Below are 12,959 nucleotides of genomic sequence, written 5' to 3' on the forward strand. Positions count from 1 at the left end.
GATATGTTACGGGCGTGCATTATTGATTTCGGTGGTAGTTGGGATGAGCACTTGCCTTTGGTGGAATTCTCGTACAATAATAGTTATCACACTAGTATCGGGATGCCACCTTATGAGATGCTTTATGGGTGTAGGTTTCGAACTCCAATTTGTTGGGGTGAAGTGGGTCAAGGGGAAATCGGGAGTACCGATTTGGTTTTGGAGACGAATAACAAGATTGAGATTATTCGGGATCATCTGAAGAAGGCTCAAGATAGACAAAAGTCGTATGCCGATAAACATAGATGGACGATTGAATTTCAAGAAGGCGACATGGTAATGCTTAAGGTTTCGCCATGGAAGGGTATTATCCGATTTCGAAAACGGGGAAAGTTAGCTCCTCGATTTATTGGGCCATTCAAAGTTTTAGCTCGTGTTGGTGAAGTTGCATATCGATTGGAATTACCCGAAGAACTTGCGGGGATCCATAACACATTTCATGTTTCCCACCTCCGTAAGTGTCTTGCGGATGATTCTTCATGGATGCCATTAGAAGAAATCGAGCTAAACAACAAGTTGGAATATGTTGAAGAGCCGATTGCTATACTTGATGAGAAAGTGAAAATGTTGTGTAACAAGGAGGTGAGGACCTTTAAGGTTTAATGGCGTCGTAGTAAAGGTTCCGAGTTTACATGGGAACCCGAGGAATTTGTGTTGGTTTATCTTCCAGCTTGTCATGCAGTTTGGATCGCGAGAACGCGCTCCGATGTAAGCGGGGGAGAGTTGTAAGACCCGAATATTTTTCCTTGTAAATATGTGTGAATAAGTTATTCAAGTTGTGGGGTTTACGTTGTATATAATTAAAAGACAAAAGAAGCTGAACTGGGCATTTGGCTCGCCGCGCGGCCCTATGGCGCGCCGCGCCACTACGGGCTGACAGATTCCTTTCTTTTTAAATTAGATATTTTTAGGGCAATTTGGTAAAATCACTTAAGGGTCGACTTAAAGGCTTTGGATCAGTTTTTGGAGTGCCATTTACTCCATTTCCATCTACCTTATCCTCATCCATTCAATTCTAGAGAGAGAGTGTTAACCTAGTGTGAGAAAACTCATTTTTGGAGAAGAAGAAGGTGGAATCTTGCTCAAGCTCAAGCATTAAACTTGTTCATCTACTTCCTAGCTACATTTTGAGTGTAGTGGTATGCTCTAAACTTGATTTCCTAATTTAATTTTGTGTAAGGGTTAGGGTTAGGGTTAGGGTTAATGGTGAACCTAAAACCCACTTTGTTAGTAAATTGGGTGTTTTGGGTGAATTAGGGTTATGTTGACTCAAAGATGACTAACTAGGGTTTTTCAAGTATTAATTGTTGTTAACAAACCTTAATTAGTTAGTAAATTGCTAGAACATCAATATTTATGTAAATGGGTGTTGTGTGGGTTAGTGGATGACCTGAAATGGGTGTGTTGACCTTAAATGGGTCAAATGGGCCAAAATGGACCTAAGTTAGTAAATGTTTGTGATTAATGCATAAACCTAGTGTTAAAAGATGTTTTAAGACCTAACTTGGCTAATGTTAGGGTTTTGGCAAAAGAGGACCCAATTATGGGTTAGGTGTCCAAATGGATCAAAATGACATAGTAGTGGTAAGTGTTGTGAGTTTGACCAACTTGAATGGTTGATTGATTGTATGTGCGTGATAATAGGTGCGTTACCTTGAAGATTCAAGCTTGATTTTATTTATTCACCGAAGGCGTAAGGTGAGTGGAATAATTATGCGTGTATGTATATAATGTATTTATTTGTGTAGAATGGATGTGGCATTGTCGCGTTGTTAAGACACCACGTTCTATGTAACGAGTAGTATTGTCGTGTTGTTAAGACACTACTCATTGTTTGATTGACATGTGGCATTGTCGCGTTGTCTAAGGCACCACATTGTCATGGGAGTGGATGTCGCATTGTTGAAGACACCACTCATCGTTTTGATTGGCATGTGGATTCGTCGCGTTGTTCAAGACGCCACATTATCATGGGGGTGAGTGAGTCACGTTGTTTAAGACATCACCCGGGGGATTAGTGATTACGCATCATTTAAGTAACACTAACGGATGTTACGAACTCCAACGGCCTTTTAAGTACCGTTCCCTTGCTCGATTGGTTAACCATGGTTATAAGAATGTTGTGTTAGCATATTTAATAATGAACTATATGCTATTGGTATTGCTAGCTCCTTATGAATTTGCGGTTATTGGTATATGCTTAATGTTTTGCATGGTTGTCGAATTGCTAGCTCGTGTGCGATAATGTGTAAGTGATGCAAGTAAGTAGATTATATATGTATGTGTATAATTATTGCATTCACTAAGCTTTGTTTACCCTCTCGTTGTTTACTATTTTTATAGGTTCGGTTGTGGACAAAGGTAAGGGCATTATCATGGAATAGAGATCCCGCTTTGTTGATTAGGGGACGCTTTTTGGAAGTATTAGTCCTTGGAGGTTGATCGAGACTTGGGTAGTTTAATCTCAAACGCCATGCTCGTAGTGTAGTTTGGTACTTAAACTTTTTGGAGGTCGAAACTCATATTTTGTATTAAATTCGTAAATCGGCCAATGTGGGCCACATCATGTAAAACTTGTTTTTATGTTTGAATCGTGTTAGTTTTACATATTTGAAAATGTTTGTGAAAGCGTTCGGTCTAATTATGACGGGAAGTAGCCGATCTTTTTCGTGTTTAAAACTTTTTTGGACAGACCAGTTTGGCGCGTCGCGCGGCCATCTGGCGCGCCGCGCCACATGCTGAACAGGAAAAACAAAAATTATTTCGTATTTTAACGCGGGTTGTTCGTGGTTTGGTTTGGGTTGTTACATTTTCTTGTTGTAAGTTGAGGCCCATTATGCCCTCCTGTTGGTCCTGTGTGACAATGGTTTAAGATTTGACTGGCTTCATCCCCGAATACACATCAGCGTATTATTCCATCGGGACCACTTTTAAACGAATGTGGATCTTCCCAGAAATAGTGTTTTATATCACTAAAGAATTTCTTTTGTTTTTGGTACGACAACCCTTTTTCAAAGAATCCACATACTAAGTAGTTTGCATAGTCTGCAAACCATGGAATTTCACTATAATCTATCTTCAATAGATACTCATCAGGAAAGTTATCTTGTATGGCTGATTCATTTAGAACTTCTAATTCAGGATTTTCAAGACGAGAAAGATGATCAGCGGCGAGATTTTCTGCTCCCTTTTTGTCTCGGATTTCAATATCGAACTCTTGTAAGAGTAAGATCCAACGGATTAATCGTGTTTTGGCATCTTGTTTCGAAAATAGGTATCTAAGAGCAGAATGGTCGGTATAGACCACCGTTTTAGCTAGAACGAGATATAAATGAAATTTGTCAAAAGCAAAGACAATAGCAAGGAGTTCTTTTTCAGTAGTTGTGTAATTCGTTTGTGCTCCTTGTAACATCTTACTAGCGTAATAAATAGGTTGAAATCGTTTTTCAATCCTTTGTCCTAAAACGGCTCCCATTGCAAAATCACTTGCATCGCACATGAGTTCAAATGGTAAATTCCAATTTGGAGTTATCATGATCGGCGCATTAGTGAGTTTTTCTTTAAGAATATTAAAAGATTTGATGCATTCATCTGAAAAGATGAATGGAGCATCCTTTTCTAGGAGTTTATTCATAGGAGTGGCAATTTTAGAAAAATCTTTTATGAAACGTCGGTAAAAACCGGCATGCCCTAGAAAACTCCTAACTCCTCTAACATTGGTGGGATGTGGAAGTTTAGCAATTACATCTACTTTAGCTCTATCCACTTCAATTCCTTCCTTTGAAATTTTATGACCGAGAACGATGCCTTCTTTAACCATGAAATGGCATTTCTACCAATTAAGTACTAGATTTGATTGTTTGCATCTAATAAGCATTCGTTCAAGATTGACTAGACATGTTTCAAAAGTATCACCGAAGACTGAAAAGTCATCCATGAAAACTTCCATGCATTCTTCTATCATGTCGTGAAAAATCGCCATCATGCACCTTTGAAAGGTTGCAGGGGCGTTGCAAAGTCCAAATGGCATGCGTTTGTAAGCAAAATTACCATAAGGGCACGTGAATGTGGTTTTCTCTTGATCCTCGGGTGCTATTGGAATTTGAAAATATCCGGAAAAACCATCAAGAAAACAATAGTAACTATTTCTGGCTAATCTTTCCAACATTTGATCAATGAAAGGTAAGGGAAAGTGATCTTTTCTGGTGGCGTCATTTAATTTTCTATAATCAATACAAGCACGCCATCCTGTTACAGTCCTAGTAGGAATAAGCTCATTTTTTCATTTGTGATGACAGTCATGCCACCTTTCTTAGGTACGCATTGAACTGGGCTTACCCATGGACTATCAGAAATTGGATAAATTAAACGTGCAACTAGCAGTTTAATAATTTCTTTCTTAACAACATCTTGCATATTCGAATTTAGTCTTCATTGGCGTTGCACATACGTTTTATGACCTTCTTCCATAAGGATTTTATGTGTGCAATACGAAGGACTTATGCCTTTAATATCATGAATCTTCCATGCAATAGCTGGTTTATGAGCTTTTAGCACAGAAATGAGTTGAGATTTTTCATTTTCCATAAGAGAAGACGATATTATTACAGGTAATTCAGATTCACCATGTAAATAAGCATATTTCAAATGATTTGGAAGTGGCTTTAACTCTAATGTCGGTGATTCTTCTATCGATGATTTGTATCGATATCTGTCTTCCTCTTTTAGCATTTGAATTTCTTCTGTTATTGGTTCATATTCATTAGCCATGAGTGTAGCTAACATTTTAGCTTCAACAATTGGTTCAGTTCCTTCTCCTAAAGAACATTCTCCTGTTCCTTGTAATTCTGGAAATTCTTCTAACAATTCTGCATGTGAATCTATAGTTTGAATATAATAACATGTATCATCTGCAGATTGCGGTTATTACATGGCTCTATCAACAGAAAAGGTAACACTCTCGTCCTCTATACTTAGGGTCAGTTTCTTACCAAACACGTCTATCATTGCTTTAGCCGTGTTTAAGAATGGTCTTCCTAATATGAGAGGAACTCGAGAATCTTCTTCCATGTCCAGAATAACAAAATCTACTGAAAATACTAAAGTACCTACTTTAACTAGCATGTTCTCCATTATCCCTCTAGGATATTTTACTGATCGATCGGCTAGTTGTATGCTTATTCGTGTTGGTTTTAATTCTCCGAGGTCTAGTTTAGTGTATAATGAATACGGCATTAAATATATACTAGCACCTAAATCTGCTAATGCTTCTATTGAACTAAGACTACCCAGAAAACATGGAATTGTGAAACTTCCTGGATCTGATAATTTTTCTGGTATCTTATTCAACAGCACTGCAGAACAATTAGCATTCATAGTAACAGTCGAAAGTTCTTCCATTTTCTTTCTATTTGTGATTAGATCTTTCAGAAATTTAGCATATCTTGGCATTCCTGAAATTACATCAATGAGGGGAAGATTGACATTTATTTGTTTAAACATATTCAAGAATTTGGATTGCTTGGCTTCAAGTCTTTCTTTTCTCATTTTACTTGGGTAAGGAAGTGGTGGTTGGTATGGTTTAACATAAGGTTTAGCCTTAACTGTGTTATCTTCATTAACCTTTTCAACTACCGGTTCTGTTTCCTTATCTTGCTTAGGTTGTGGTTCTTGTGGAGTAGGAATAGAGTCATCAAAAATTACAGGTATTTCAGGTGGTTTAAGTGTAATACCACTTCTTGTGGTAATGGCTTTAGCTATTTCATTCCGGGGGTTAGCATTTGTATCGCTAGGTAGACTTCCCGGTTTTCTTTCACCTATCAACCTTGCTAGATTACTCACTTCTTGTTCCAGATTTTGAATAGAAGCTTGTTGATTTCTAAATACTTGAGCATTTTGTTCATTTGTTTGTTTCTGTGGTGTGAAAAATTGAGTTTGAGATTCAACTAGCTTCGACATCATATCTTCTAAATTTGGCTTTTTATCATCGGTTTGTAGAGGTTTGTTTGGAAAAATAGGTCTTTGCTGATTGTAAGTATTATTGGATACTTGTTGATTGCTAGGACCTTGTTGGTTGTTGTATGGAAAATTTCAGTTATAATTCTGATTTTGATTGTAGATTGGTCTTGGCGGTTGATAATTATTTTGATAATTATTTCCAGGTCTTTGGTTTATATATGAAACATTCTCTCTTTGTTCCATTGTTTGTTCAATACTGAGACAATCTTTTGTCAAATATGGTCCTCCACACTGCTCACAACTAATTCGTATTGAGTGAATATCTTTAGTCATCTTTTCCATTCGTCTCTCGACAGCATCTATCTTTGTAGAAATGGAATCAAAGTCATGGCTAGAATTGGCTCTAGCTGCTTTAGATGATCTAACGATATCTTTTTCTTGATGCCACTCATGTGAGTGGGAATCAGTGTTATCAATAATTTTGTAAGCTTCAGTTGCAGTTTTCTTCATAATGGAACCACCAGCTGCTATATCGATGTCTTTTCGTGTAGTAATGTCGCATCCTTGGTAGAATATTTGTACTATTTGATAAGTGTCTAAACCATGTTACGAACATCCTCTCAAAAACTTTCCAAATCTTGTCCACGCCTCATATAGAGTTTCATTTGGCTTTTGCGTGAACGTAACAATTTCTCCTTGAAGTCTCACGGCTTTAGATGCCGAAAAGAATTGTTTAAGAAATTTTTCAACTAAAACATCCCATGTATCAATCGCCCCTTCAGGTAATGATTCTAACCAATCTTTGGCTTCTCCCTTTAAAGTCCAGGGAAATAACATGAGATAGATCTGTTCATCCTCAACTTCTCTTATTTTAAATAAAGTACAGATCCTATTAAAGGTACGAAGATGTTCGTTTGGATCTTCCTTCGGCGCACCACTAAATTGGCATTGATTAGTTACCATGTATAAGATTTTTCCTTTGATTTCATAATCTGGCGCATTAATGTCTGGTTGAGTAATTGTGTGACCTTGGCCAGTGCATTTAGCTCTCATTCGGTCTTTCATACTTAGAGGTTCCAAATTTTCCATTATTGAATTTGTTGAATCTGAATCACTAAGGGATTCTGACTTAATGGTTTCTTCCTCGACAATATCTGGATGAGTGATTTGTGGTTCAGGAGGAATGATTAGTGGTTCAGGATCTTTGAATTGTCCCTGAATATCCTCCGGATTCTCAATTGTGAGGTCGGGTTCAAAAAATGGATTATCGGAAATTTGAATTGGAGTACTTGGTCGACTAGATGACGATTCTAAAGAAAAATCAACGGCGACAATATTGGCTAGATTTCTTGATCAAGTTACAGGTGGTGAACGTATGAAAGGTGGTGAACGTTTGCTCGGTGCATTCACAGAATATCCTATTAGTTATAAAAAAATAAAAAATTATTTATAGTTATCAAATTAATAGACTTTTCTGCTTTTGCCCTTGTTTCGAATATCCAAAAGATGTAGCAGGGAGCCAGAACCCTTTAAATCGGAAGCTCACAACTCAGCCACTAACAAATCCAACTATTACTACGAAGCAGAAAATTTGGATGTCTATCAATTTAACCACTTAAAATAATTTTTCGTTTTGAATTATTAGAGAAGAAGTAAAGAAAATTCTAAGTCCTAAAAACTAGAGCGTCGAAAAGAGAAAAGAAAAAGAGCGCTTCGAAAAACGTTGAAAAAATAAAAGGTCGAAAAATAAGCGTCGAAAAAAAATAAAATGCAACGTCGAAACTTAATAGTCTAAAAACTAAAATTTAAAACTTACGTCTAAATGTATTAAAGCTTAAAAGGAATTCTATATCCAAAACGACAATAACTTAAAAAGTACTAAAATCTTAAAACGGCGTCGCAAAATTCTAAAGCACCTAAATCTTAATCTAAAGAAAAAGCACTTAAGGGATTTTACGGCAAAGCCTAAAAATCTAGAAATAAAAATAACTACGGCAAATTACTACAATTTAAAATAATTACGAACGATAAATTACAAATTACGAATTAAACGATTAAAATATACAATTTATAAAAAGAAATAAAAAATGATAATATTACAATTTTATAAAAATATTATTATTTTATTATTTTATAAAAGTATTAAGTTTATATATTTAATAAAACTAATTATAACTTAAAAATACAAATTAAATAAAACTAAAACTAATTAATATTTAAATAAAACCCTAATCTAATTAAATAATAATAATAATAATAATTAAAACAAGCCTAATCCGTACCAGCTGAAGGATCAGACGTGTCAGAAAGGCTCATGCGGTCGCATGAGTTTTCTACACTCCAGCCATGCGATCGCATGGGCTGTAGATTCAAATTCAATGCAGGTCGGAAAAAATGCAGGCTCAGTTTCTGTTTGTTTTTTATTTTTTTTCTTTTTACGTTTTACTTTTTACTGTTTTTAATAAATAAAAACTTATACTTAAATAAAATAGAAATACTTTATAATTTTATATATTTTAAACAAACTCTTAAAAATATATATATATTTTGTTTTTCTTTTTATATTTTTGTATTTTTAATATTTAAAACGTATTTTTATAAAAATAAATTAAAAATCTTTTTTTATATAGCGTTTCGCTTTCGGCGTTGTTTTTCCCCGGCAGCGGCGCCAAAAATACTTGATGTGTGGGAGGTGTAGTAAATAGTTAAATTTTTACTATGAAATACTATTAAATACGATACATTTTTACACAAGTTATTTATTTATTTATAGAGTGGATATACCTAAACCTTGCTACAACACTTATAGGCAGTGTACCTAATCGTACAGTAGTGTAGTTTTTAGTAAGTCCGGTTCGTCCACAGGGAACTAACCAAGTTTAACGCTATATTTTTAAAACTATATTTGTATAAATATATATATATATATATATATATATATATATATATATATATATATATATATAAGTAATATTATTATTATAAAAGGGGATTTTTTTACCGTTTAATGACTGGTTTGTCGATTTTAAAACTTTAGTCACAGTTAAAACCTAATGTAAAATATTAAAAATAAAAATAACTTAATTTAAAGCGTAGAGTAAATGGCAATAATTAAAATTGCGATAATTAAAAAGTACGATAATTGAAAAGTACGATAAATAAAATGACAGTAAATAAAAGTGCGATGAGATATAAAATAAAGGAATTATGCTTATTTAAACTTCCATAATCATGATGTTTGACGTGTTGATTTTAATTTATTACCATGGGTTAATTGTCCTTTATCCTGGATTATTCGATATGTCCATCTGGTTTTTATCCATAACAGTCCATCAGTCATAAATATAAAGTGCGAGTGTCCTCGTCAAACTATCCTTATATCCGAAGTCAAATATTCCAACTAATTGGGGACTTAAACTATAACAAGGTTTTAATACTTTGTTAACAATTACGCCAAGTGTCCTTGTACATAATTCACCCCTGTTTTAATGAGTCTATTGACTATTAATCCATTCCCGTGTCCAGTTAAATGAACGATTATTAGTACTTATAAATATCCCGCTCATCGTGTCCGATCGAGTGTATATGGTTATTTATAATTACGTCCAATTGTAAATCTTTATATTAAATTAACGAACTATTATTAAATTAAACAAATATAAAGCCCATTAATAGCCCATAGTTTAATTTCCACAAGTGTCGTTCTTTTGTTCAAACCCCAATTATGGTACAAAGCCCAATTACCCAGTCTTTAATATTTTAGCCCAACATCACGATTACTTCGGCTTAAATAAGCATAATAATAACTTAGCTACGAGACATTAATTTAAAAAGGTTGAACATAACTTACAATGATTAATAATAGCGTAGCGTTACATGGACAGAATTTCGACTTACACACTTACAACATTCGCTAACATACCCTTATTATTATTAATCTTAAATTAAAATTATAAATTATATACATACCCTTATTATATATATATATATATATATATATATATATATATATATATATATATATATATATATATATATATATATATATATATATATATATATATATATATATATATATATATATATCGTGAGAGATAGAGAGGATAGAAAAAGATGTGTAAAATTCGGCCAGAACTCGTTCCAATTTATAGATGTGGCCAGACCTTTGCTCCCATGCGATCGCATGAAAAACCTTCTTCCTGGCCATGCGATGGCATGGCCAGCTGTGACAGCTCATATTGGATCCAAAAACGTAGGCGGCTTTGATTATTTAATATATATATAATATAATATATATTATATATAATTATATATATATTATATTATATTCTTGTACTCCGTTGACTTGTAATTTTAGCTCCGTTGCATCGCGCGTTTCTTCTCGGTTTATGTCTCGGTTCCGAATTTTCGAACGTCCTTGCGTACAATTTAATATCTTGTACTTTGTGTTTTGCGGCTCGTACTCTTGTAACTTTTAGACGTTTCTCATCAATAATTTGAATCACTTTGATCGTACTTTGTACTTTTTAGCTTTTTGGTCATTTGCGTCTTCAAATCGTCGAATCTGTCTTTTGTCTTCATCTTTTATTATTTAAACGAATATCACTTGTAAATAGAACAATTGCAACTAAAAGTTTATCTTTCTTGAGGGATAATGCTATGAAATATATGTTCGTTTTTAGCATTATCAACCCCCTTTTAAACTCTAGAGTTAAATGTGAGATTGCATCAACTTATGATAGTGCAAGTTTCTTTAGCTTGTTGAAATTTTCTTGGATGAATTCTATAATTGAAAAAGGCTACAATAAACCGTTGGATCTTGAAGACGTCCCTTAACTCGCAGATATAAATAGCGTGAGAAATGTATTTCCTATAATGTTAAACAAGTTAGAGTCTTTAAGTGATGAGAATGATAAAATTACTACTTTTAGTCTTAGAAAGCCTTATTCTACATCGTGCGAAAAGAAGTTGTTATTATAGGATTACTAGCTTTAGCATATTCATTGTCTAATTTTGTCGGTCCTTACCTCATAGACTCATTCGTTCGATACCTAAATGGTCACCAAGATTATGAAAACCAAGGTTTTGTGTTGGTGGCTGCATTTTTTGTTTCGAAGATATGTTTCACACAAAGACATTGGTGGTTTAAGCTACAACAGGCTGGTATAAGGGCCCAGTCCGCCATTGTTGTTGTAATTTACCAAAAGGATTTAACTATTTCTGGTCAGTCAAAGATAGGGAAGTCAAGTGGTGAGATCATTAACCTAATGTCGGTCGATGCCGATGGAATAGGTAATTATGGTTGGCATATGCATGATTTTTTGTTAGTCCTTGTGCAAGTAAGTATCGAATTAGCACTTTTGTATAAAAATTTATGTAAGAACCTGTTTCCATTTCAATTGATCGGGACACCGTTCAGGATTCGGGACACCGTCCAGCAAAGAAGAGCTGGACGCCGTCCAATATTTGGGATGCCGTCCAGTTGGCCTGTCGGGCCAGCTATGATATTTTAGATTTTAAAAAGGGGCAAATGGGTAATTTCACTTAGGTGTTGGTTTAGAGCCCTCAAAACTGATCCATTGGTCATTTGTGGATCACATTTCATCCTCACAAACACTCTCATCCATATCTAGTGAGAGAGTAAGGGTTTAAAGAGAGAGAGCTGGATTTGGAGAAGAAGGAGTCAGATTCTCACCGAAGCTCGGGTTCTAAAGTTGTTCATCTCGCTCCTAGCTACATTGTGGTAGTATTGGTAAGCTAAAACTCCGAATTTCATTTGTTAGATTTGTTATTCAAGTTAGGGTTTTGAGCTAGTTTGTTGTGAAACCCTCTTAGAAGATGAAATGGGTTTATGGTGACTAGTTATTCTTGTCACTTGGCGGGTTTTGGGTTGGCTGACGACTTGGCCTTAATTAGGCTTTGATCTTGAGTTTTATCACTAGGTTTAGTGATTATGGAAGTGTTGGAACACTTTTGGGTGTGTTTGGTTAACTAATTTTGAAATGGGTCAAAATTAGGGTTTATGTGTCAATTCGGGCAAGTTTGGTGTTTAACACTTACGATTGGGTTTAATTGGCGTATTAGGACCATTCTCACTTGTGTTAGTGATTATTGGCAAGTTTGGGCGCGGTTTGAGCTTGGAAGTGCAATTGGGTCGAAATTGCACTAGTTGTCAATTTGGGTTGATTTGTAAATCCACCCTAATTGTGTTGTTTGTTATGTGATTAATGGAATAGGTACTTTCCATTGGTGTGTTGCGGATTATTTCGTGACATTCATCAAGGCGACAAAGTGAGTGTTAATATCCTATATGCATATGTATGTGTAGGATGGGTGCGGGTCGGGTGAAGTGGTTCTCGGTTATAGAGCTCACTTCACATATAGGTGGATTTGATGGACTTGTGTACATGTCCAATTGGCACGGTTGTGCGTTTTGGTTGACCGCCTTTGGCGAGGTGCACACTTCGTGTGTACATTATCACATGGGCTTGTGAGTGGAATAATTATATACGTATGTATATGAGTTATTTATTTGTAGGGTATGGGTTAAAGTTCAATGTTGACGATACCATACCCTAGAGTATTTTGTTGTGTTGATGAGGGCTTAAAGTTAAATGTTGACGATACCTCATGTATGGATTTCAAGTTCGATGTTGACGAAGCCATACCACTATTGTAGTGACATTCGATGAGGGCTTAAAGTTCGATGTTGACGATACCTCATATGTAGGTTTTAAGTTCGATGTTAACGATACCACATTAATTTATTCGAAGAGGGTTTTAAGTTCGATGTTGACGATACCTCATATGTGGGTTTTAAGTTCGATGTTGACGATACCACATTAATTCATTCGATGAGGGTTTTAAGTTCGATGTTGACGATACCTCATATGTGGGTTTTAAGTTCGATGTTGACGATACCACATTAATTCATTCGATGAGGGTTTTAAGTTCGATGTTGA

General features: G+C 35.0%; 1 pseudogene; it reads left to right on the forward strand.

Annotated features, from left to right (window-relative positions):
* Window positions 1-12,959, forward strand: part of LOC139888130 (ABC transporter C family member 3-like) — a 145,639-nt pseudogene that overhangs the window by 95,059 nt on the left and 37,621 nt on the right.

This window comes from Rutidosis leptorrhynchoides, chromosome 2 (genome assembly GCF_046630445.1).
Source record: "Rutidosis leptorrhynchoides isolate AG116_Rl617_1_P2 chromosome 2, CSIRO_AGI_Rlap_v1, whole genome shotgun sequence".
Taxonomy (NCBI): Eukaryota; Viridiplantae; Streptophyta; class Magnoliopsida; order Asterales; family Asteraceae; genus Rutidosis; species Rutidosis leptorrhynchoides.